Below are 22,000 nucleotides of genomic sequence, written 5' to 3'. Positions count from 1 at the left end.
ACAGTAGCCTATGCCTAAATCATTACACTTACCACCCCCCACCCCCCATTTTGGGTTTTTGCTCGAAATTGCACACTGCCTACTAACAATGGCCCTGTTTCCACATACTTTGACTTATATTCAAGTGCTTGACCTCTTTTGAAAGCAGAAGCCTAGTAGATTATTTTGGTACCAATCAGGGACACATTCAGAGACAGTGCCCCGAGATCTCGGGGAGCAGCCCAGGATTTTTGACCTCCTCAGTTGGGCTGGTTGTCAAGGAAGGGACCCAGAGATACCCTTAAAGCCTGCATTAGGCTACTGGATGGATGCCCAGAAGTTGAGGTGAAAGTCCAGGGGCGCTCCATCCCATGTGTTCTGGACAATAGGTTCACAGTTAACTCCTTTAATCATTCATTCTTTAAATATCCTATGCCATTAACTCATTGAGTGCCTTCCCATGCGTTGAGTGCCAAAAACGTAATATTACGTTTTTAGCTTTTTTTTTTTTTTTTTTTTAATTACGAAACTAGACACTCTAACACACCTTATATGTGATTTTGGGAACTCTGTGATTAATAGAAATTAAATATATGACGATCGTGAAACTCATGAAAATGCACAATCTGGACATTTTATCTGGACATTTTATCATAACTTGCCGCTTTGGGTCGAATCAGTGACGCATGCACGTCAGGTCAAAACCAGGCCATTTTCGTGGGTCTATCACTAGTGGCAGTCAAAGATCCTTGATAGACCTCTCCAGAATATATCCCGCCTCCTAACTTCCGTATCCATCCAACTTCCGGGCGTGGATTGTCTATGGGAAATAACATGGCGTTTTGAAAGATCGTACCTGTCAAACTCTGTAGGTGACAAAGTAGAAAAAGCTGCTGGGCAGATTGGCCTACACACTTCTGCCATCTAGTTTCCACTGGATTTTTTGATTTTCGGTGCCGTTTGAGTAGTATAGTCTATAGCAGGGATGGGCAAACTACGGCCCGCGGGCCGGATCCGGCCCGCCAAGCACTTTCATCCGGCCCGCCGAGCATTTCATTTAGGCTAGTTATCAGGCTGCTCGCTATTTTTTTCCTGCGATAGACGTTGGTTAGCTTCACTGCAAACTGCTTTTCACTCTCCTTAGATAACGTTTACAATGTCAATGTCAAAACATCATGTTAAATAGAGATAACATCATGTTAAACTAATTTAACTCTTAGTTATCTCCTTTGCAGCAGATCTAACGTGAACATATGCAATCCATTTAATTGGGAACGCGACTGCGCTCACGAGAGGGAGAGAGAGCCGCAGGTTCCAGCTGGCTTGTGATTGTTGATAATTGATATCTCCTCCTTATAAGAAAGTTTTAAAAGGAAATCATGAAGGCAACAGTAGTTCCCACTACTGACCATTTAAAAACTGTGAGAGGGCCCAGCCGTAGGTACAGCACTAGCAATAGTGGAGCAGGCAGAAGATCATTGAGAAATAAACGTGAATTAAAGCGACTGTCTTAAAGCGATAGTGTACAATTTATACATTTGTTTAACAGCATAAAATTAGCAGTATTTTTAAAACAAATTAGCAGCATTTTAAAACAAATACTTTTCATACTAAATTATAGGCTATAAAAAATGTATTTTTTTAGGCGTGTGTCGTGGGGGGGGGTTTGTGTGGCCCGCCGGCCAATTTTCAAAACCCAATGTGGCCCTTGAGCCAAAAAGTTTGCCCACCCCTGGTCTATAGTGTACTACTTAAACGGCACCGACAATCAAAAAATCCAGTGGAAACTATATGGCAGAAGTGTGTAGGTCAATCTGCCCACCAGCTTTTTCAACTTCGCTACCTACAGATGTTTTACCGGTATGATATTTCGAAACGCCATGTTATTCCCCATTGACCTCTCCAGAATAAGTCCCGCCTCCGTAACTTCCGTATCCATCCAACTTCCGGGCGTGGATTGTCTATGAGAAATAACATGGCGTTTCGAAATATCATACCGGTAAAACATCTGTAGGTAGCGAAGTTGAAAAAGCTGGTGGGCAGATTGGCCTACACACTTCTGCCATATAGTTTCCACTGGATTTTTTGATTGTCGGTGCCGTTTAAGTAATATACTATAGACTATATTTCTTAAACGGCACCGAAAATCAAAAAATCCAGTGGAAACTAGATGGCAGAAGTGTGTAGGCCAATCTGCCCAGCAGCTTTTTCTACTTTGTCACCTACAGAGTTTGACAGGTACGATCTTTCAAAACGCCATGTTATTTCCCATAGACAATCCACGACCGGAAGTTGGATGGATACGGAAGCTAGGAGGCGGGATATATTCTGGAGAGGTCTATGGACAATCCACGCCCGGAAGTTGGATGGATACGGAAGTTACGGAGGCGGGACTTATTCTGGAGAGGTCTATTACTAGCTCCGCTCTGTGGCAGTCTCGCCAGGTCTGGCTGATCACTTCCCGGAAAGTTTACACAAGTAACAGGCAACACTTCATATTTCATGAAAGACGTTATATCTCCATTTCTAGAAAAAAACAGCGATTTTGATGAAAACTAGCCACTGTTTAGCTTGGGATTTCTCAGCTCAGCAGTGTAGAAATACGCAGTTTGCACCCACCGAGAGCTTAAAGTCTCACCTTTTAAACGAGCCATTGTATGTGTTCATAGCTATAACACAGAATATGCTGTGGCTGTACAAAAATCATCAACAATGGTCTAGATTGCTGGCACTCTAGGACAAAGCTCCTGAAAACAGCTTGGCATTCAATGAGTTAAAATCCCACTTTTCCAGTTGTTTTTGAAAAAACATAGGTCAAAATGAGTTTGTGATCTGTGGTAAGTTTGAAATCTATGCAGTGGCCACCACCAGTGCGCATTATAGCCTGAGGCCCCCAGCTCTCCACCCTAGTGCAACCAGAGAATGTGTAATAAGGGGAGAACTGCCACTCTCGGAAAACTTCCAGTTTCTGAACTGGTTGCAGTTCCTTCTGTGGTTCCACATGAGGGCGCTCGTCCACGAGTGCAGAATGAATGGAGGTCTATGGAGCTGTAGGCTACCCTCAAAATCCACTTTTCTCGGGATATAATTGTTTCCCAAGTAATTTGAATATTGTATTCGAAAGGGGAATATACAAAGAAAATACACTTGGTTGAGTATTGTATTTTTTAAAGTCACTTAATAGGGAGGGAAAGTGAAAACCAGCGCCCCAAGTGGTTGCGTTCCTATCGAAGAGCAGCTCCAATGTTAAGTCCCATAGACCTATTTTAAAAAAAATACTGTGAAGCCAAATCAGCGATCTTATCCACCAAAAATATTTTTCACTGTCTATACAGTAATAATCTTCTAACTGTGAAAATGTCAGACCCTATTTTGCCTTATTTAAAAAAAATCGAAATTGCTCGTTTTGTTTCATAAACGAACTACAAAAAAGCCACGTGACTTTACCCTTCGACGTTACCAGAGAATGTCTAATAAGGGGAGAACTGCCACTCTCGGAAAACTTCCGGTTTCTGAACTGGTTGCAGTTCCTTCTGTGGTTCCACATAAGGGCGCTCGTCCACGAGTGCAGAATGCATGGAGGTCAATGGAGCTGTACCCCTCAAAATCCACTTTTCTTGGGATATAATTTTTTTTTCAAGTAATTTGAGTATTGCATTCGAAAGGGGAGGTAAAGAAAATACACTTGGTTGAGTATTATATTTTTTAAAGTCACTTAATTGTTCTAAAAAGCCTTTCAGATGTGTCAATGACGTCATTCATTAGCACAATGCTAGCGTGTTATGTGCAACAACGACCCAACCTGTAAGAAATCAAAAGGACATAAGTACTCGTTCATTGAACTTTTGACCTATAACCCATGTTGAAGTTATACAAACTACAATCAAATCTGAGATTTGTCAACGACAATCAGGTGAAAGAGACCAATTTAGCTGTCTAGCGGGCGGTGGTAGTGTAGTGGTTAAGGCAAAGATTGTTAAGGCGGAGCAAGATACTTCGTCGTAGTTCATGTCTATGGGCGCGAAATGGGGATCGAATCCTGTCTGCATAAAGAGGCGTGTCGATGACGTATTGATGAGCGTACGTTGCAAACCGCCAACAGCAGCGGCATAAATAACCGGCCCACACCTGATATAAAGTTGATTTCCTCCAGACTGGAATGCTAAAAAATGCTAAAAATGTACCTGAAATGTTCACAAGGGTTTGAGGATCATGAAAACGTGCCGAAATTCACATTCCTAACTCTATAGAACTAAGACCTTAGCATATGTGGTAAAATTCTGAGCTATGCCCATAGACTTCAATGGAGCAGTCGCTGCCTCTGCTCTGCATAAAGGGGGATTTTGACCCCCCCCTCGTGCGATCCGGGTTCCCGGAAGTGGCTCCTGATGAAGTATCTTGCTCCGCCTTAACAATCTTTGGTTAAGGAGCTGGGCTAGCGTGCAGTAGCCTGAAAATTAACGGTTCAATTCCTGGCTTCCACCGTTGTGCCCTTGAGCAAGGCACTTAACCCCAAGTTACTCTGGGGACAATGTGATCCCTTGTAATATAGCTGACATATGTAAGTCACTTTGGTCAATAAGTGTCTGCTAAATGTAATGTAATATCTAGCTCCATTGACTCCCATTCATTTTGCACTCATGGCGATCGCCCCCAGTGGAACTTTGATGGAACTGCAACCAAAATTCGGTATGGGACTTAGGGCTGAGCTAACCTGACCCTCACCAGATGAATTTCGTTCCGCTTAGCTCCGCCTAGCTTCACTCACATCCATCTGGGACATCTTCCATTGAAAGTGATTTCTGCAACCGACTTTATGGTTCAGCCAATCAGGACGCAGGGCGGGAGTTTCATAGATGTGACGTAGTGGAGAAGCGACCGTGAGACTGTTATCAGCGTCACGGGTTGGCTTCGATGTGAGTGGTTGAAGTAGCATGTCAATAGATGACGGACAAGTGGCTTATTCAATCATATGCAAGCATTTTTTGATTAGGCCCAGCCTTCTGAAACACCATTCCAATGGATCGGTTCCAGATGAATGAGTGGAGCTAGGCGGAGCGAAATTCATCTGGTGAGGGTCAGGTTAGGGCTGAGCTACACCAGGCGCGTAACTGAAGCGTTCCGTTCGTGTTGCGTCTGCTGCAACAATTAGCTTCCATTAAAATCAATGGAAGTAGCTACACCAGACGTGACAGTGGGGCGTACGTTCGAAAAAAATAGACCATTCATCTAAAATGGATTTTACGCGTCGCGAACGGAACGCTTCAGTTACGCGCCTGTAGCTCATACCTTATGGTGCTTTCTATTTGTCTCTTAAATCATTGTACACCCACCCGTACAACATGTATGAATGAGTTGCTTTAGGAATGCGTTTCTCTCGAGCCACGAGGGGCATTAGCAAGAGGCTAGTCATTGTTATTGTTTTGTGCTACATGTAGCCTCTAGCTAAACGGCTGGAAAACAAATTGTTACATTGTATTGCACGCACAGCAAGACCGTGCAATGCATGAATTGGTGACCGGATTGAAGCAGCAATGTAATCTAGTGTGTAAGAGCATTGCATCAACATTAAAATGACTAACACAGTACATATGCAAAAAAAATACGTCATCTCATCTCAACAATGGGCGCAGCCATGTTTGTCGTAAGGTTGTACGTCCACCTCGGGGTACCCTCAAGTACTCCGAGGAAAAGTGGGATTTCCTGCCCAAAATGCCGCAAGAAAGCTGGGTCATTTACACTTTCCAACTCGGGCGGCGGATTTATGAGACAAATAGAAAGCACCATTAATACGGAGTGGCCAGGCTCTCCGTAGATGGGATCTGGTGCAACTAACCCCACCATCCAGCTTGCCTTCCCCCTGGTGTGTACCCAACTGACTAGCCCCAGCGCTACCGTTGCCGCCTGCCTGCCATTGTCTCGAGTCAAGCCCCTGCTGACTGTTGGTGTGAAGATTGTAGTGAGCCCTCACTTGAATTTTGGTGTGTGTTGTGTATTATTCCAAAGCGTGTCCCACATTGCAGTGTAATCCCCCAGGCCTCGTTGACGGGGCTGTAACAGACTGAAGTGCCTGGGAGTGAGCCGGGAACCCCTCATCGCCAGGTAATAACCTGTGTAGTGTGTTAGTGGATCATTGCATTTCAACCATTGGCAGCCAGGGCTGCACCAAAGTAACCTTTTGTTTCACCTTCCTAGTTCTGCGGGGGGACTTTTTCCAGCCGGGTAGTGGCACTCTCTGAGTGGGGGAGTGTGGGGGAACCTCCGAACAAAGCCGGGCCAGAGACACACCTTGGCGAAGGACAAACTGCTTTCAGAAAGATGAACTGCTTTTAGAGACTCTTAATCGTTGAACTTCAACACTGCAAAAAACTGCTTGTCTAATAAAATCTAACCAAGATTATTAGTCTTATATCAAGATAAAAATAACTAGTTTGTTTTGTTTTCAGTATAAAGAGACTTACCTAGCACTTTCTCGTGAAATCATTTGACTTAATTTAAGAAAAGTTTGACTTATTTTAAGACATCTCATTTTCTGCCAGTGCGTTAAGCAAATTTGTCCTAAAAACAAGCAAATTTGTCTGCCAGTGCGTTAAGTAAATTTGTCTTGATAAGACTCCTTAAAATAAGTCAAAGTCTTCTTAAATTAAGTCAAAATGATCTTTCGAGCATGGGCGTAGATTTAGGTTGGGACGCTCATGACTAGTCCTAACCAATATTTTAAGATGACAAAATTGTCCCCACCAATATTTTAGCGAACTCATTTGTGCTGCTGATCATTCCGACAGCCAGCACGACAGTACAAGAAAGGTCGTCGTTTGATTGGCTGAAAAACCGAGGGGGAGGGGGAAGGGTTATCTGACACGCATGCTGCACACACATAGAGCTGCACAGTCCCGCCCACAGCCAAAACGCGGTTAGGTGCCGGTGTTCCAGTTTAGATGGTGAGCAGTTTAACTGGTGATATTTGCATAAAATCAGTGAATATTCAACAAGACCCTGCCTACTTCTTAATCTGCTCTGCCTCCGATAGTGCAGGTTTATATTAGGCTACATTTTCACGAAGTGTTTGCAAGTGAGACAATATAATGGATATCGCTGAAAACATCACCAGTGTATGTCTAATACATGTCCGTTTAAGCATTATCCACAAATATGACACATACTAAAAGAATGGAAAAAAATAAAACTAGCGATCTAGCTGTGATTCGAACCACGCATGGACAAGAAAGTTGATTGGATTAGCTTCTAGGTCTATACCACTACACTACGAGCCGCTGAAATTGAAGTCAGATATTGAACTGTTAGTCAAAGTTAACACAGGTTAACATAAGTGAGAAATATACGCCCATGTTAACTGGTGCCATCACAATTTAACATGGGCATATGCAAGCCTCAAAACAACAAAATAGGTTCATCTTTGCCTCACATACCAAAACCTAACTGATGTACAACAAACTGGCATGTCCCACTAACACTTTATTCCGTTTTGGGGGTTAATAATATGAAATACGTCAGTCATGTGCAAAAATTATCATAACTTAGTGTCATGTCTCAGTGAAGTTATGCAGTGAGCTGTCTAATGATTTGAAGTGAACACATGAAACTTCTCCAGTTAAATATTATTTAATTTGTTGGTAATTTGACGACACAAAATGGTTATCATGGTAGCATATATTACAAAACTTTGATGTAGCTAGAGAGTTTGATGACAGATATTGCTGTTTCAGATTCCCACGTAGCCTAAATTAGAAAATAGTTTAGCCTACTTACTGCTCGTTCAGCAGCCTGTTGCAAAACATTCACTTAGCCTAGATGTTTGCTATAATGAATATCTTGATCGATTGACAAATAGCTGTCACAAGACAACATAGACCTACATTCATTTAATAGGAACACCATGCTATTGCATAGATACAAAATAACCAGTGGTGCAATTGGTTAGCAGGGTGGACTATTACTGCTAGCTTGCTATTTTAGTGAGCAGTTCGAGGCCCAAGTGATCTTCATAATTTTTGCGCATTATAATCACGATGTGTGTTTCTGCACAAAAAACGAGCAACGTCTGATGGGGTCATTTGTTACTGATGCAAAATTACTGAGGCAAAATTAATCTGCATTATTCAAGGCATGCATTCGCTGTGTTTGCTCATGTTATAGGCTATCACCAGTTAACATGGACATCAGGATAGCTAGAAAGCTAGTACACTAGTCTAATAGACTAATGACAAGCATTGCTCTCTGTGGTGTAGTGGTGATAGTGCTTACTGCTTGGAACATTTTGCCTCAGTGAGACTCATGTTCGAAACCCAACAAAACCTTCACTGATTTACTTTGACACATTTCCTGTTTGCACAACATTTTGTGTGGATGCTTAAGCAGACATGCATTATACATAGCGATTCCCGCATGTTTTCGGCAAGATCTTGCTTCATATTCTGTCACACACTGTAGGCTTGTGAAAATGTGAATCTCCAGCACTGGAAGGGCGGAGGCAGAGCAAAGCATTGTTAACAAGTAGGCAGGGTCTTGTTGAATATTCACGTATTTTATGCAAATATCACAAGTTAACCTGCTCACCATCTAAACTGGAACACCTGTTCCGGATGTAAGATTCCCATTCATTTGTCCCATTGACGTTTGGAAAAATCCGTATCTAAAGAGTTTTACAGCATGTCTTAGGCTAACCAGCTACGGCATAACTCATAAGCATACAACATATCATTTCGAGTGAAAAAACGAAGAGAAAATCCAAAAAAAGTCAAAGGTACAGTACAAGACTGTGTACATATGTTCATTTCCGAGCAAAGGAACTACTCATCCCATAAACCACCGCTCCTCACTGAATAATATATAAGCAATGCACGAACCGTGCGAAATTATTTCAAAACCGGCTACAGCACGCGAACCCTTTCCTCCAAACAGTGATTTTTATCTAGTGAATGTGCAGTTAATAGCAGTTATTTCAGGAGTAATCGTGTAAATAATAGTGTTTTGATATTGAATTTTATATTTATCATCGTGTATTTTATATCGTGTGTGTGTGAAAGCGGTTAACGTTAACGGCAGTGCTTCGTAACGTTACCTGACTCATCCTATGCTGTCATCACTGCTCAGTCAGGCTGATGCATGGACTGGTGCATGGTCTGCTCTTGGACCACCATATTCAGTTTATTAATTTGCCGTGAATTATTACACAAAATGTTCATTAAATGCACGAAGTATTCCTAGGTTAATGATTGATATGAATCATACAGTATGAAGGCTACAGTAGCCTAGCTAATGTTAACTAGCACTGCTAGCAGCATTAACGTTACCAACCACCCTGCTTAACTCACAACTTTGTAGGTCTTGTCCCTCATGCTGACCCTTACAAAACCCACAAACTGACTCTCGGACACACAACAGTCAATAATGTGACCCGATTTAAAGTGGCTTTCACCCCTTTGGACACTCACTACAACATAATATATTTCATACCTGTGTTGCAGCATGTAGGCTAATGTTAGCTGCATTATGTAATGACATACAATGTCGGAAATGCTAAAGGTTAGCCTGTCGGCTAGTGCTAGCCTGTTAGTACAACCGTACTAACCGTAGCTGGTTTTAAGTCTACCACGTGCAGTTAAGTTTTTATGGCTTACACCGCAATTGTCAATGGAGAAATTGCATTGTATTTTTACATCCGGCATCGGCTGTGGGCGGGACTGTGCAGCTCTATTGCTTGCACTGGTAGTCAAGCGAGCGGGTGTGTCAACGACAACGGTAAGTTACCAGGGCTGTCTGTCAATACATAGGCCTACCCCATAAAAGGCCAGAGTGAAACATTTTAATATTCCCTTTTCCCTTCAGCATACATACAAACCCCTTTTTGTGGTGTGTAGATCTATGCCACCCAAGAAGAAGAAAGGGGACATACGAAGCTTTTTCATAAAGCAGAGTGTAACTAAGCAAAATAACTAGCCACACAAGCTAGCAGTGGTAGTGACCAGGCTTTCAAATTATGCAGATTCTATTATGTGGAAAAATAGTATTAACTGGTGATAGCATATGTTACCCAGGATATTGTTAAAGATAAACCTAGCTTCTGTAATCTTTCAACCAAGGTCAGGAGTATTGATTAGGGGTGTGCAGCACGGTATCATAGAAGTCGCGTTATCACAATAGATGTCATTACCAAGTCACTGAATGTTAATTAGCCTACCTTAAGTTAGAATCTTGGAAGTCACAATAAACATTGGATCTGGACATTTTTCGTTTCTATTCTGTTTATGTTATGTATTTCTGAGTGTAGCCTACACAATGCAGAGAAATAAAAGGGAGACCCACCAAAGCTGAGACCAAACCTACGCCCTTGCTTTCGAGAGAGCACTAGGTAAGTCTTTTCATACTAAAAACAATACCAAATAGATTTTTTGATTGGTTAGATTTCATTTTTTGCAGTGAATAAATTCCTTGTTTTAAACTAATCCGTGGGCCTTTGAGTCTGAACCTTATTGGTGGGTTGTGGTCTGCTCCTCAGGGTAGTAGGTTGTGGAGGTCGCTCAATAGCGCCCCCGCCTTGGTCGCACAAAACCACGATAAATGACTGGCAAAACCTTATTGCTGAACGAACTAGTATTGAAGTTAAACACGTTTTTAGCATGTTCTAGTTGGAATAGTAGGCTAATGTAATACAGTATTATTTGATGCGATTTTCCGTGATATTTTAGAGGAGGCTGGGCTTCCCCTGTAGTCTACTCTAGAGCAATCTCTTCTGGTCTGAAAGTGGGTAATGTCAGCCAAAACTCTGTCAGCTCCTGCACCCGTTGAGTTTCGCCCCCTTTATCTCTTGGCAAGTTCCCACTGCATTGACAATGGCACATGTCTTTCTAAAGAAGCTGTCGAGCAAACAGCATCTGTAACACAGGATGTATAGGGCTATAATAAATAATGACCGGTATCAAAGTGGAATGGTAACTCTTTTGTGTGGTATTGCAGGAGGTTAGGGTTGTGCTCAGGGACAACACATTTTGTGTCAATTTCAACATAGCAATTGTGTGGCTGGGTGAAAGGTTAAAGACAAATTTCAGCTAACTATAAAAAAAACCTGTATTTTAACACCCAGCCAGCCACACAATTAGGCTATCTCCACATAATTGCGGTGTTGAAATTGACACAAAATGTGTTGTCCCTGAGCACACACAGCAATGTGTCATTTTAACACATCACTTTTTAGAGTGAGAACAGATGGAAGCATCAAACTCCACAACCATCACTTGTACATTTTTGCCGGTGATTCCCATGCCTTACTTGGTCAACTTTAACTTTTTTACTTGCCTACTGCCACCCATGCTGCTCATGATGGTATTGTACCTGTGCATCTTCCACCATCAGCTGCGAAGCCGTGGGGTGAGCGGTGGTTAGTCTTGTTCCTATTACCAGAAGGAGCGGACACTGGCCCAGTCCCTGCTTCTAGTCCTGATGCTCTTCACTGTCTGCTGGCTACCTCTGCACTTCATGAACGTCTCTTCTTTCTATGGGGCTGCAGTTCCTCACCTTATTTTGCATTATATATGTTTAATTAATAAATATTACTATATGCGAAATACTTATTATATGCAACACAGAAATTCTATTTTTTGGTTCACATGAAGCTGCAAATAATGCAATTAGTGAACTAGGGTCTTTTGCCGGATATGTAAAGCCTTATGCAATAAATATTGGCTTTCTACTTGACCCTGATTTTAAATTTGAGAAACAGATTAATGCTGTTGTCAAGTCATCTTTTTACCACCTTAGAAGTAAAGCCAAAACTATGTTTTCTTTTAAAGACTTTGAGATATTGATTCATGCCTTTATTTAATCCCGCCTGGACTACTGTAACTCCCTTTATGTTGGTGTCACTCAGTCCACTCTATCCCGACTTCAGATGGTGCAAAATGCAGCTGCAAGGCTGCTCACCAAGTCTAAAAAGACACAACATATTTATCCAGTTTTGAAATCTCTGCAATGGTTACCAGTGAAATTTAGAGTAGATTACAAAATTCTTCTTTTTGTCTTTAAAGCTTTAAATGGACATGCTCCCCAATACCTAAGTGAGCTTGTACACTTTCACTGCCCTCCCAGAACTCTGAGGTCATCAGATAAACTACTGCTCTCAGTACCTGAGAGTCGTCTAAAACAGGGGTTTTCAACCAGTGGTCCGCGGCCCACTTGTGGTCCGTGATGACATTGCTGGTGGTCCCTGACCATGGACTTGCAATGTGGAATCAATATTTTTATTCAGTGGTGGTCCTGGGGTTGCGTAATTAGTCAGAATGGTGGTCCCTGGTTCACAATCAGTTGAAAACCCCTGGTCTAAAAAATAAAGGTGACCGTGCTTTTTTAGTAGCTGGGCCCAAGTTGTGGAACGACCTCCTTTTTCCCATTAGATCTACACCAACTATTGGTGCTTTTAAAGCCAAGTTAAAAGAACATGCTATTAATTGCTTTTAAATGAATTGTGGAATGTAATTATATAGGCTATATATATGAACATATTATTTTAGTTTTATTTTCCTGTTGTGCTTTTTTTATGTCTTGATTCATTTTGTCTTTTGTTATCTATTTAATTATCTATTTTTATTTATTTATTTATTTATTTATTTTTTGGTCAACCACAGGTTTTAAATTGTGCTATATTAATAAACTTGACTACTATGACTATGACTTTGTAGAAGTTTGCTTTCACTTTGACATTAAAGAGGATATTGTAAAAAAGACTTGTTTTTTTAAAGATGGATCAAGATTCCATTTCTAAAAGCAGTAAAATGGCTAATATCCAGGGGGGGGGTGTACAGATATTACTTATATTCTTAGGGATTCATATTTGAGTGTAGTCAAAGTCCTTTTAGGCAAGTCCCTCCACTCGCGGCAATATGGCAACGCTTTTTGGGCACTCGTCGGGCATCCATTTCGGCAGAAATGCGCGTGCGCAAGGCTTCACGACACCAATCTTGTTCCAGCGGCGAGATCACAACATATGATTGGCACGATGTCTTCACAACACACCATATGATTGGCTCATGGGGTTTGTTCCCATGTTTGGATGGAATCGCCACGACACTCTAGAACAGATGGAAGCATCAAACTCCACAACCATCACTTGTACATTTGAGGCGGTGATTACCATTCCTTACATGGTCAACTTTAACTTTTTTACTTGCCTACTGCCACCTATGCTGCTCATGATGGTATTGTACCTGTGCATCTTCATAAGGATCCACCATCAGCTGCGAAGCCGTGGGGTGAGCGGTGGTCAGTCTTGTTCCTATTACCAGAAGGAGCGGACACTGGCCCAGTCCCTGCTTCTAGTCCTGATACTCTTCGCTGTCTGCTGGCTACCTCTGCACTTCATGAACGTCTCCTATTTGTATCGGGCTGCAGTTCCTCACCAGGCTTTCTATGTTGGCATCCTCCTCTCTCATGCAAACTCTGCTGTTAACCCGTCGTGTATGCGTGGAAGATTCACAAGATCAAATCTGCTTTTAAGGCAATTTGGAGAAGGTTTGTTGTATGCAAGGAGGTCCAAGAAACTACAAAGAGCAGCCAGACCACAAAAAATACCAACAGCATCAGCACCACCAGGAAAGAGCAAAACAGTAGGATGTAGATCTGGGGACATTAACGACTTTATCTCTGTACAGATTGCTAATAGTTTTAAAATGCCCTGTAATCCAGAGGGGGAAATACCCATAAACCTACTATCCCTTTGTTCCATATTTTGTAACCTTTTCCAGACTTCTATGTATAATATATAATAATATACATTTCATCATAATGTGTAGTCTACCACACACTTGTGATCCCATGTCATATGTATATGCATAGTAAGTTAGTTAGCTTTATTGTCCCCTAAGGGAAATTTATTTTCACAGTTTCATGTACATTATCATGTCTCACTTCTCATTTTTCCCAGGCAGTGTTATACACCACATGGCATAAGAGACATCAGACATTTAGGCCACCCAGATACATATGTCTAGAAGAGACATACATACAGTACAGACACAGAGGAGAACATACATCACTGGTTTGGGTGCATAGGAAAAGATGGGATCATGTAGAATACATTATATATATGGCTTTGTTTTGTTTAAGATTAAGATGTCTGAGGAAATTGGGCTTATGCTAAAGGCTTTGTTGCACCTTAGATTCTAAACCTCCTTCTACAGCAGGGGTGAGAAGTAACGGTTGAGTGGGTGTGTGATGTCCGGTAATATTGCATGTGTGATACGTGTGATGGCCTTGCTGTATTCTTGTAGATTGGGGTTGTGCAGACCTATTATTTTGGGGGCAGTGTTGGTTATCTGAATTCGTTTTTGATGCTGAGCATGTTGAAGAAACTGGTGGAGCAGTATAATAAAAATGGGTTGCACAATGCTTATATACAGTAGTAAGAGTAGGTATGGGCAACATAGACTCCTTTTAGTTCACGCACTGCTGACATATTGGTGGGTTTCTTCAATAGAGCTACAGTCTCTCTTTCAAAAGGAAGTTCATCTGATTTTATCTGAAGTCGTGGCTCATGTACCAAAATGGGCAACCACACTATTGAGATATACACTCTGCGATATTGGTAACTTGCTTTTTTTGCTTGCGGTGTAGCTGAAATTATACTTCCTTCCGTGATGATGCTGTATATGTTCCATAAAAAGCTAACCACTCGTGACTGGAAAGAAGAAGTGCTTCAGAATCATACAGAGTGCATGAATAAGTAGATCCCGAATAGGAAAATGATTGTTCAGCAACATTTCAATGACTATGCCTTTATTGCAACAAGGACAGTGGAGAGTGACAGGAAGTGAATGGGAGAGAGAGCAGGGGTGGGATCCGGAAAGGACCATGGGGCGGGAATCGAACCCAGGTCGCCGGCATACGGTGCAGGTGTCCCAGCCAGTTGCGCCACAGCTGGGGCCTTGTTTGTTTTGTTTCTTAATCACTGGAACACATCCTACAACCAAACAAAGATTAGGCCTACACAACATACTGCTATATCTAGACAATATTTCACTTACCCATTTAGCTTAGAAAAGGAATCTTCAATTTGCGTAAGCCTATTTTGGATGGTCCTTTGTCTAAAATGTTAGGAAAACAGATTTCCAGTATAATTTATGTATACTTCGGTCCACCTAGTAATTTCTGTTTTCAAAGAGCTTTAAGGTTATCTAATATTGACATAGCAATGAATTCATAAATGTGGAACATGATATTTTGATGTGTTTTTTATGTTGTTAACCTACTCTACAACAGGTTATTTTTTAACCATGGTGTACGTTCATGAGTGCAACAATACATTTATAATTAGGCTACTGAATGTATCACTCATAAGGCTGTTTTACCCTCCTGCTTTGTTCCTGATCAAAGTTGATTTACAATTTCTCTTTCACTTTTGTTCTCTTGAAAATATTAATGTAATCTGACTATCATGAGGCTCCATGGCTTTGTTCATACAGTGTATCTGAACCCACAAAATAATTTTTTATCATTTTCATGACATTTTGGGTGTTTTATTTAACTTTTGTGTGTTCCTGGTGAGACCAAGGTAAGTGTATAAACCTATCTAGTGAACATGTATATGTACAAGTGTACATACCTATTGATGAGATGGACAATATGTGTACTTGTGCACATTCACACACAAACACTCCCCTCTTAGCTTCTATGCTAGTCCCCACAGGGAACATGACAACTTTTGGGGAAATCAGCCTATCTGGCGTCTACCCTGAGTTAGATAAGATAAGATCCTCTCTGTGCATGTGATGTAGGCCTGTACGCATTTGACTGCATCTTAATTTTTACATGGGTATGTGTACACATGGTAACTACACAACTCACAACATATAAGAACATTTTGGAGTTTGTCACATCTGGACACTATAGGCTAAATAGTTCTGCCCACTTCAATGAGTGTGTCTATGCACAGAGATCAGAAGGGTAGGCATATCCTCTCTAACTTTGGGGTAGATGGCACATAAAGCTTATTTCACAAAATGTTGGCATATTCCTTTAAATTCATGCATTAATACAAGTCACGTCACGTCACGTCACGTCACGTCACATTTATTTATATAGCACACTTAAAAGCAATGCTATCGATCTAAGGTGCTCACAGAAATAAAATAAAATAAAAACAATAATAAAACAAAATATAAATGACAAAAATAAATAAAAATACAAAAGATAATAGTAATGATAATGATAAAAACTGAATGTAGAATACTGTTGTGAGCAAGTATATGGCTCAACCTCATTGCTGTATTTCACTGCCCAGGTTGTTGTGGCAAACAGCACTTAACAACTGGGAGATTGGCTCCCATTCTAAAGTGGAAACTGGTTCCTTAGCAGCAAGCACATTATCACCAGTAACCTATGCAGTATGTATTTACTAGTCATGAATTGATTCCATATTCTAAATTAGAGGCATTACTCTGCCTCTGATAAAAATGACATGGTGGGAACAGTCTAGACTAGAGACTATAATGAATGTTCCAATAGAACCAGATCGATTAATTCATTCAATGTGTTCATATTTACTGACGTACACCAACGAGTAAACTGCAAAGTTAAAGCTATAAGGAAATCAACATGTCTCTGATCATATTTCTTTCACATATTGCGAAAGCAAAAACGGTAAGCCTCCGGCACCAATTCGTAGGCTTGCAGCACAGCAGTTTTAACATTATCATACACCTGACTATCGGCAACAGACAGCGAAGAATATAGGGGAGCTGAGCTTGGCCAGTCAGCACACATTGAAGGAGTCCTTTCCAAATCTGACCAACCGTGTGCATTGGCTACCCGCTCAAACAGCTGAAAGAATGTGTCAACATCTTTCTTGTTAAACGGTGGAACTAAACCCACCAACCTAAATCAAATCTGGAAACCTCCAATATCTGGAAACCTCCAACTCCACAGCCAGACTTCTGTTTGCTGACTTTTCATCTGCATTTAACCCCATGCAGCCACACATCCTGGCAGAGAAGCTCATCACCCGCTTTCACCTGGATCATCAGCTTACCTTGTGGATTATTGACTTTCTGACCAACAGGACACTGAGGGTACTGGTCAACGGCACCTTTTCAGAGGTCCGGATTACATCAACAGGTTTGCCACAAGAGTGTGTCCTTTCTTCCCTCCTCTACATCCTCTACACAGACGACAGGTCTACTCAGCCAAACTGTCACATGGTGAAATTTGCTGATGATGCAGTCATCCTGTCTCTGCTTTTAGGCTCCCTCCATGATCACAGCTCAGCTCTGCAGGATTTTGTGAAGTGGTGTGAACTGTCCTGTCTACAGTTGAATGTGGATAAAACCAAGGAGATGATAGTGACCTTCTCCCCCAACCAGAGGCAGTTGGCTGACCACCATCCAGGAAAAGCCAGTAGAGGTTGTAGAGGAGTATAAATACCTCAGGACTATTTTTGACAACCAGCTGAAGTTTTCCTCCAACACAGAGGAAATTCTGAAGAAAAGCCATCAGTGGCAGTACCTGCTCAGGAAACTAAGATCATTTGATGTAAGCAAGGACATTCTAACCACATTTTACTATTCATTGAAAGTGTTATAACTATTAACTTCACTTGTTGGTGTAGGAGCCATAAATGTTTTCTTTATATTTTGCTTTTCATTATGATAAACTTTATGGGTATTGGTTTACTTTGATTTGTGTTTTTTGTTTTTTGGTTATTATGGGACATGGGTGTGGCGCTGGGCGTGTGTTGTGCGCAATTGGAAGTCTTAATTAGTCCTACCTGACACCTGCGCTTCAGTTCAGTTTGGCGTGGGGTGAGCACGGGGGAAGGCTATTCTTTTGTGTACCGCACTTCGCACATTGCATGGACTCATTGAAAATCTCAACGTTTTGCTCTGCCTTGCATTCGAAAGACTATTGGAGTCTAAAAGGACTATTGGAGTCTGGATTGATATGGAGAGCAATAAACTGAAGAAACGGGAGCAAGTGTGTGGACATTGGATTATTCAGTGCGTGTAAGACAAATTGATTTCCCCCTGCTTAGCCCACCGCGGCTTCTGAACAAGTTGGTTAGTTGGATCTGGTAGCCGCAATAGTTGGTTTTACTCCATTAGTCTTCAAAACAGGAACCGCTTACACCAGATTGTTAAAGTATGCTTCAGAATTATTGGACACCCCCTGAGAGCTCTGTCCACCCTATGCGAACAGCAGACCTTGAAGACTGCCTGTAGGTTCCTTCGTAATCCATCACGTCATGTTCCCTACACTGTAAAACCGAACAGTACAAGTAAAACAATGTTTTTGATTTGTAAACACTCAAAAATGAAAAAAAGTTAATAGTACTCTAATCGTCTGTGTTACTTGAACACATTTGAACTTTTAAGTTGACAGCACTCATCCGCTTTAAGTAATTTGAAAAAATAGAAAGCGTGGGAAACTTCGCAAATTGTAGCAAATTTGTAGGCGGATCTTCTGCCATACGTGGACCTTGTGTACAGCACCAACGCCGAGTGACAAGCGACGCCGCCAACGGTCGACCACCAGATGACAAGAGACGAGAACAAGAGCAGTGAAAATAGACAACGAGAGAGGAGACGACGAGAAGAGAGAAAAACCGCAATTAAACGTAAGTGGAAAAGTGAGGTGCATGTTGACCCTAAAGCACGTCCTTTATCATATTGTTTAAAAACCCGAATGTTTGAAAATATTGTCTTAGGCTACGTGACGTAACTTTATCCGGTTAGAACTAGCTAGCACTAGCAGCTAAGAATTTGGCTGCTGTATGCCAGCACTTGCTGGATCAGCCAGCGATCTAACTCAATTTGCCAATGTGAGTACTAAAAATATGAACTAATTAACCCCCGTTAGCACTATTTAACACAATAGCTTGGAAGTGCAAGCTTTGTGGTGCACTGCTTGATAACAGGGCACAGGTCCTGCAACATTATCGTTTACAGCATGTTAGCAATGTTTCCTCCATTAACGTTAGTCCACTGTCATGTTACTGACTGTCTGCACATTTAAGTCAGTAGCCTAAATTCATTTGACACGGTCACACACAGTTCATGCTCAGTCAGAATGTGTATTATTCGCATGTCAGCTGTGTAGTTGAAAACAACCATTTAATGTGCAAACTGTTCTCGGCCATTTAAGGATGCATTTAAAGTGGCATTTAAAGCGACATCATGAGATGGTGGATTGTCCTAATAGAGATTGTCAGTATGTTCAAATGTGTATTCGTCCTTCAATTCACAGATTCAGAAGTTGATGCAAACAACATTGGCATTGAGAAGGAAGGATATCATATCAGACGTCCTTCCCCGCAGACATAGCCTATTGGTTCCCTATTGGTTCGGTGGTGGCCTGCAATCATGTTGGAATCCCAGGTAAGCATTTCTTTTGTACAAATACTTGGAATAGATTCATTTCATGTGTGGTTCTGACCAAATGTGTTTTAAATCTTTACACTTACCCCCCTATTTTGAGTTTTTGCTCGAAATTGCACGCCGCCTACTAACAATGGCCCTGTTTCCACATACTAAGAGTGCTTGACCCCCTTTGAAAGCAGAGGTCTTGTAGATTACAACTCCTCCATGGACTTAAGATAAAAAGAATGCTTTGGTTTCAGAAGCTGTACTATCAAAGAAAGGTAATCCTATTGAATTGCATTTTGTAGTTATTAACTGGCTTGTTTTCTCATGCAGGGATCCTCAGATGTAAATATCCGACGTGCTGTGGCGCTCCGTGGCCTTCCTTTCTACCTCCATGAGGATGATGCCACTTTTCTAAAGACATGGGATGTAAGTAAGTATGTTTTCTATTGACATGACAGTTAAAGCGTAACTGTGGCATTAAGCGACCCATGGCCTGTTGTTTCGAGGTCAACGCATGCTATTAGAATGAAAAACAATGAGAAAATTGAGTATACAACATAAAGCAAATACTGGTCCAGCAGCTTAAATGGGTGGTTCAGGATTTTGGACATAGGACCTAATTTCCAAGTTAGCAAGTGTGTTATTTATCAGTGGAGACCGTTTTTAACACGTTTCACCCAGTCCTCGTCTATTCAGGCGTTATATTTATTTGCCTCGGTGTACTATGGAGTGGGTAAGACTGTTTTTAGTGGCAGGCTTACACATACTGTTGACTCGCGCCAGCCTAGCACCTGCGAACTCTGCAACTAGAAGGACTGGATGAAACGTGTTGAAAACGGTTTCCAACTTGTGTTTTTATCTTGGATCGATCTTGGCACAAGGGATTATAACACCTAATCCTGTGTATTAATGTAATATCACACTTGGTAACTTGGAAATGAGGTCCTATGTCCAAAATCCTGAACCACCCCTTTAAACTAACCTAACAAGGCATTTGAACTGAACTGAAACTAAAGCCAAATTCCCTGGTAGGTTATCAATAGCTGCTGGGCCACTACTCAGTCTATGTTGCACCAATTTTTTTAATTCTTTTAATTTTATTCTTACGAACAGCCGTGACCTCGAACAACAGGGCTATGTGTCGAATAACGCTGGAGTTACATTTCAAGCTTTTGTTTTTCTGTTTGTTTTTTCACCAAGAAACTCCAGGGAAGTTACTTAGTATTATTTCAAGTAATTATTTCAATAATGCAACTGCCCTGGAAAAGTTTGAAGATAAAATGTTAAACTTAATATGACATGGTATCACTTGACATGTAATGCCTATTAGATATTCAATTAACACACAATTGTTCTTTGTTCATTTCTTCAGGTCTCTCAATCGGAGTTCCCAGATATTGAGGACCTTACTGTTGAACTCATTCTGATCAGCACGAACAGTGCAAATGCATCCCTCTGCCCAAAGAAGACTCCTGTTGTTTTGGATTGAAATGATTGTTGAATTTCCTAGCATTGGTCAGGCATTTGTCATAAAGTATCTATCTATCTATCTATCTATCTATCTATCTATCTATCTGTCTATCGATCTATCTATCTATCTAGTCTTTATGCCCTTGATCTAAACTGTGTTTATTTGAATTTAGCCTCCACTACAGCCCTGTTCTGAACTCCAACCTGTATTTGTTTCCATGGTTTACATGAAAATAAAAGATTAAGAAGAATTTCACTGGCCTTTGTCAACCTTTTTAATAATTTTCTTTCAAGTCCTTAGTTGAAACTAATCAAAATTGACAAGTTTGTTCAACTTTCTGGAAATTAAAACTTTTAAGTTTTAAATTTAATTTAAAGAATTGGTTGAAGCAAAATGAAATATTTCAGGCTGACATCAATAAATCCAATTAAGCTATCTAAGCTTAATTTTATTAATTACCGTGAACTCATGTAGTTGATGTTTCTTTAACTTAAAAAAACCTTGTTGAACACACTCAAAATTTGCTAGTGAAGACTAATTAAAAAAGGTAAGTTTCTTTGACTTAGCAAAACCGAGTTACTATTACTTAAATTTTTTTGTGTAATCGGTTTCACCAATTTTTTTGAGTTCAATTAACTTGTCGGGTTTTACAGTGTATGTTTGAGTGGCTCGCCAGACACAGACTCTGCTGTTAAGGCTGTAATACCCACAGGGGTGGACGAAGTAAATCCTGTACTTGAGTGAAAGTAGAGATACACATGGTCAAATGTTACTCCAGTAAAGTCCTCCTTTTACATTTCCACTTGAGTGGAAGTGCAAAAGTACTTGCCTTCAAATGTACTTAAGTATCAAAAGTAAATGTCCTGAAATGTATTATGACTAATAAAGTTGCATTTACTATTGTTGAAATGATTCCGCACAGACATAGGCATTCATTGAGCCTTTCTCCTCCATTCAAGGACAAAATTAGCTAATAATTGTTGTATGTAGAAAGAACTAAAAACAAACTAATGTGATATCTTATCTTAGATACTTCAAAGTAACCACATTTTTCTTTGTTGAATTAATTACACTTTCGGACCAAATCAAGATGTTCCCTTTTGTGTTTGATAGTGTCAGATTGTCTATCATTGTCGATGGCGTCAAGAGGCTAGTTATGGTAACATCAATATTGTGAAAAGGG

The 22,000-nt window shown here is 40.9% G+C and overlaps 1 long non-coding RNA gene and 1 pseudogene across 1 annotated transcript; both read left to right on the top strand.

Moving 5' to 3' along the window:
- Window positions 1–13,022: 13,022 nt before the first annotated feature.
- On the top strand, window positions 13,023–17,405 carry LOC143142695 (adenosine receptor A1-like; annotated as a pseudogene).
- Window positions 17,406–18,246: 841 nt separating this feature from the next.
- Window positions 18,247–20,177, top strand: LOC143141979 (uncharacterized). Its single transcript, XR_012990848.1, has 3 exons — window positions 18,247–18,598; window positions 19,228–19,358; window positions 19,677–20,177. It is a non-coding gene; the product is annotated as an uncharacterized LOC143141979 (long non-coding RNA).
- Window positions 20,178–22,000: the final 1,823 nt, after the last annotated feature.

This window comes from Alosa pseudoharengus, unplaced genomic scaffold, assembly GCF_046254945.1.
Source record: "Alosa pseudoharengus isolate Yale_2024_CS ecotype anadromous, Long Island Sound unplaced genomic scaffold, YU_APseudo_1.1 YU_APseudo_1.1_scf_24, whole genome shotgun sequence".
Classification (NCBI taxonomy): Eukaryota; Metazoa; Chordata; class Actinopteri; order Clupeiformes; family Clupeidae; genus Alosa; species Alosa pseudoharengus.
This window is presented reverse-complemented; position numbering and strand designations above follow the sequence as displayed.